We start from the raw sequence: 5,950 nt of genomic DNA, 5'->3' as shown, positions 1-5,950 counted from the left end.
TTCCTGCACCTTCACACCTCAGATCAGCCCCAATTCCTGCACCTTCACACCTCAGATCAGTCCCAATTCCCACACCTTCACACCTCAGATCAGCCCCAATTCCTGCACCTTATAGACCTCAGATCAGTCCCAATTCCTGCACCTTCACACCCCAGATCAGCCCCAATTCCTGCACCTTATAGACCTCAGATCAGCCTCAATTCCTGCACCTTATAGACCTCAGATCAGCCTCAATTCCTGCACCTTATAGACCTCAGATCAGGCCCAGTTCCTGCACCTTCACACCCCAGATCAGCCCCAATTCCTGCACCTTATAGACTTCAGATCAGCCCCAATTCCTGCACCTTCACACACCAGATCAGCCCCAATTCCTGCACCTTATAGACCTCAAATCAGCCCCAATTCCTACACCTTCACACCTCAGATCAGCCCCAATTCCCGCACCTTCACAGCTCAGTTCAGCCCCAATTCCCACACCTTCACACCCCAGATCAGCCCTAATTCCTGCACCTTATAGACCTCAGATCAGCCCCAATTCTCGCACCTTCACACCTCAGATCAGCCCCAATTCCCACACCTTCACACCTCAGATCAGCCCCAATTCCTGCACCTTCACACCTGAGATCAGCCCCAATTCCTGCACCTTCACACCTGAGATCAGCCCCAATTTCCGTACCTTCACACCTCAGATCAATCCCAATTCCTGTATCTTCACACCCCAGCTCAGCCCCAATTCCTGCACCTTCACACCCCAGTTCAGCCCCAATTCCCGCACCTTCACACCCCAGATCAGCCCTAATTCCTGCACCTTATAGACCTCAGATCAGCCCCAATTCTCGCACCTTCACACCTCAGATCAGCCCCAATTCCCGCACCTTCACACCTCAGATCAGCCCCAATTCCTGCACCTTCACACCTGAGATCAGCCCCAATTCCTGCACCTTCACACCTGAGATCAGCCCCAATTCCCGTACCTTCACACCTCAGATCAGCCCCAATTCCTGTATCTTCACACCCCAGCTCAGCCCCAATTCCTGCACCTTCACACCCCAGCTCAGCCCCAATTCCTGCACCTTATAGACCTCAGATCAGTCCCAATTCCCGCAGCTTCACACCTCAGATCAGCCCCAATTCCCGAGCTTCACACCTCAGATCAGCCCCAATTCCCGCACCTTCACACCCCAGCTCAGCCCCAATTCCTGCACCTTATAGACCTCAGATCAGCCCCAATTCCGGCACCTTCACACCCAAGATCAGCCCCAATTACTGAACTTTCACACTTCAGATCAGCCTAATTCTTGATTCTTGAAGACTTGAGATCAGCCCAGACTATTGCACTTTCACAACACAGATCAGCCCCAATTCCTGCACCTTAAAGATCCCAGATCAGCTCAGATTCTTGCATCCTCACAACTCAGAACAAAGCCAATTCCTACACGCTCACACCTTAGCTCAACCCCAATTCCTACACCATCAGACTTCAGATCAGACCCAATTCCTACACCATCAGACTTCAGATCAGACCTAATTCCTACATGATCAGACTTCAGATCAGACTTAATTCCTACACCATCAGACTTCAGATCAGACCTAATTCCTACATTATCAGACTTCAGATCAGACCTAATTCCTACATTATCAGACTTTAGATCAGACCTAATTCCTACATTATCATACTTCAGATCAGACCTAATTCCTACACCTTCAAAGATGCAGACAACAGGTTCAGTTTCTGCATGTTCAGACTTCAAATCAGCCCAAATTTCTGTGCCTTCAAAGATGCAGACATTATACATTCATACCTGCTGCAGCTGGCGGTTCCACTAGGACAGTGGTCGGCAAGCCGCGGCTCGCGAGCCACATGCGGCTCTTTACACACATTAATGCGGCTCTTCTGTGTGCCGGGCGCCCGCTCCCCTCCCTCCTCTCGGGTGGCCGCCCCAAAAGTCAGGACTCTGCAGCTAGCCCAGCAATGGGCAAACTACGGCCCGCATACGGCCCGGCGGACCTTTTAATCCGGCCCGCGGAGCGTGGCAGGATGTAGGCGGGGCAGCGTGACGAACTCCTCTCCTCTCACAGTCCGCCCTGAAGACCGGAACGGCGCGGGAACACGGCGAGAGGAACGCGCGGAGCAAAGGTAAGTGAATTGACACAATATGGGGAATTAATTACTATAGGGGGGATGAATTACTATAGGGGGGATGAATTACTATATGGGGGATGAATTACTATGGAGGATGAATTACTATATGGGGGATGAATTACTATATGGGGGATGAATTACTATGGGGGATGAATTACTATGGGGGATGAATTACTATATGGGGGATGAATTACTATATGGGGGATGAATTACCATGGTTGATGAATTACTATGGGGGATGAATTACTATGGGGGATGAATTACTATATGGGGGATTAATTACTATGGGGGATGAATTACTATATGGGGGATGAATTACTATGGGGGATGAATTACTATGGGGGATGAATTACTATGGGGGATGAATTACTATATGGGGGATGAATTACTATGGGGGATGAATTACTATATGGGGGATGAATTACTATGGGGGATGAATTACTATGGGGGATGAATTACTATATGGGGGATGAATTACTATATGGGGGATGAATTACTATGGTTGATGAATTACTATGGGGGATGAATTACTATATGGGGAATGAATTACTATGGGGTATGAATTACTATGGGGGATGAATTACTATATGGGGGATGAATTACTATGGGGGATGAATTACTATAGGGGGGATGAATTACTATAGGGGGGATGAATTACTATATGGGGGATGAATTAGTATGAAGGATGAATTACTATATGGGGGATGTATTTTCAGTTTTAAAAATGTGGCTCTCAAAATAAATTTCAATCGTGGTTTTGGCGAGATTTGGCTCAGTTGAAAAAAAAGGTTGCCCACCACTGCACTAGGAGGACATGGTCTGTCAGGGATCTCCTCGATCCCCGCCGCGATGGTCCCGGCGCAGGCGCAGTGCACCGCCCTGTGCAGGGACACGGGCACTAGGTGCGGGCCAGCCGCGGCATTCGAGTTCGCGCATGCGCAGTAGAAGCCGCGGCCGCCCGCTGGGCACCAATGGCAGCGCAGGGCGGGATATTTAAATGGCCCTGAGCTGTCATTTAGTGCCTTCTGGTCTTCCCTGCATCCTGTGAACCTGTACCTTGTAAGTTTTGACCCGGATTGTACCTGACCTTGCTGCTTTCTCCTATTCTGACCCTTGCTTTGCCTGACCTCTCTCCTGAATGCCCCCTATTGGATTTGACCTGCTGTTGCTGACCTGGCGTGTGACCCAACCATTCTATGCACGCTGCCTTGCACCTTGCCGTCCTCTCTGTTACCGACCCGGCCCGTCTGACCTTGCTCATCCATCGATCCATCCCTTGCAGTGGGGTCTTCTGACCTCCTCACATCAGACTCTTCCCCGTGGGAGCCCTTGGCGCATACCACTACCACTGACGGACGCACCCAGTAGCCACGACCTGGTCTCGGGGGGTTCCAAGTCCATCCCCACCATCAGGGGCCCTGGTGAACAAGCACCCTGGGACTTAGATTCCGTGCGCTGGGGACGCCTATTCAGTGGCGTGCTAGTGGTACCGCCAGGCGGTCCCTTACATGGTCTCTCTGACATAATGGCATCCACAGCCAAAGGCAGGCCTACGCTGGTACTGAGAGGAGGGCCACACCTGAATGTCAGTGATGTCAGGTGGGTCTTTATGAAACATTATGGAAATGGGTGGCAGTGTGCATGTGGGGAATGCCAGGCTTTGTAAATAGTAGCCTAGTAAGTTGTCAATTACAGCCTATGGCAATAGTAATACTATGTTTGAACTAAGCAAGGGATGACCAGGGGATCCTCTGGTGGGTCAGTTCATGCCTGAGAGTATGCCTTGTGATGATCCATTGTCTGCCCACCTTGACATGCATTGCCTATTCTTGACATTTATTTATATATTTCAGGTACTTATATAGCACTGTCAATTTATGCAGCACTTTACATATATATTGTACATTCACATCAGTCCCTAACCCTCAAGGGGTGTACAATCTAAGGTCCCTAACCCTCAAGGGGCATACAATCTAAGGTCCCTAACCCTCAAGGGGCATACAATCTAAGGTCCCTAACCCTCAAGGGGTGTACACTCTAAGGTCCCTAACCCTCAAGGGGTGTACAGTCTAAGGTCCCTAACCCTCAAGGGGGGTACAATCTAAGGTCCCTAACCCTCAAGGGGCGTACAGTCTAAGGTCCCTAACCCTCAAGGGGTGTACAATCTAAGGTCCTAACCCTCAAGGGGCGTACAATCTAAGGTCCCTAACCCTCAAGGGGCATACAATCTAAGGTCCCTAACCCTCAAGGGGCATACAATCTAAGGTCCCTAACCCTCAAGGGGCATACAATCTAAGGGCCCTAACCCTCAAGGGGTGTACACTCTAAGGTCCCTAACCCTCAAGGGGTGTACAGTCTAAGGTCCCTAACTCACATTCCTACATACACATACTAGGGACAATTTAGACAGGAGCCAATTAACCTACCAGTATGTCGCTGGAGCATAGGAGGAAACCAGGATGCCTGGAGGAAACCCATGCAGGCACAGGGAGAACATGCAAACTCCAGGCAGGTGGTGCTGTGGCTGGGATTTGAACCAACGACCCCAGTGTTGCCAGGCAGAAGTGCTAACCATTTAGCCACTGTGATGCCCATAATTGGTAGGACAGCATTTTCAGAAGAGGTGGTCAGCAGTGCAGACTCAGTATTAGTACAGGACTCCTTTAACGGCCGGTGTGGACAGACTTTGGGTTTGTGTCGACGACATCAGTTTGAGATGTTTGGCGGTCGGCAAATTCATTGAGTATTTTTGACCTGCAGTTGACCAGGTGTACATTCCCATAGACTTGTATGGAAATGCAGAACCTGTCTGAACCTTTTATTTATTTATTTTTAATTTTGGCGGTTGGGGTTCACCTTAAAATCTATACCAAACCCGAAGGGTGTTTTGGTGAACAATTTTGGCGCCCTTGCTTTGCTCCAAAGATGATGAACATTTTGCTGGTTGGTATGACCACTCAATCTCCTGGTGGAGTCTCCGTAGCAGAATCCACTTTAGAGAAGGTGAGCCGGGAGCTTCACGTACCGTAATGCTCTGGGTGTCAGAAAAAAGATGAACCTCTGAAAACATGGACACAAAGGCAATAAAAACCATAAAGCCGTTTTACATCCTTTCCAAAACATAAAAGTCAACTCTAGCATGTTGTAATAAATACAGTAAGGTATAAAGATGAAATAAGATGATGATTCCTACTTTTGGTGTTTGAATGGAGGTGGGTCCATCAGAAATTCTAAATCGTAATGAACTAATCTGAAATTAAATTTGTTCCATTTGTTCTTTTGAATGCACGTGGCTCCAGTTGATATCGTCCAATCAGCTCATTCCATAGTGAATGGTGCTGTGGTTGGGATTCGAACCAGCAACCCTTGTACTACCAGGGGGAAGTGCTAACCATTTAGCCACTGTGCTGCCCCATAACCCCTCCCCACTCTACTAAAATTGTGTTTTTGTCTGTGTGCCATTTGCCGATGATTCTAATCACTACTTGTCCTATATGTAAGTAAAAGGAACTCTTCCCAAGAAAATCACAGATGGCAATAGAAACCTAACAGAAGATGTAACCTTTCCCTACTTTATACAAAACAAAACCTTTTGGCTGGAGTTGGGCTTTAGGACATTTCCAGCTTTTCCTGGCTACATGCCTGTTCTAGGTGAGGCTGGCCATACATTCTACAATTTTACTGAGATTTTTGCTTTAGATTTACCAAAAACCATATAATATGAGGTCAAACCTAAACAACACTTTCAATTGTATCCAATTAGGCCGGCCCTTGCGCTACATAATGGAAGGTAAATCTAAAGGAAAT

The sequence above is a fragment of the Staurois parvus genome, unplaced genomic scaffold (assembly GCF_062004578.1).
Source record: "Staurois parvus isolate SC_StPar_1 unplaced genomic scaffold, SC_StPar_1.0 ptg001591l, whole genome shotgun sequence".
NCBI classification, from domain to species: domain Eukaryota; kingdom Metazoa; phylum Chordata; class Amphibia; order Anura; family Ranidae; genus Staurois; species Staurois parvus.
The sequence above is the reverse complement of the archived record's forward strand: the minus strand, read 5'-3'. Positions refer to the sequence as shown.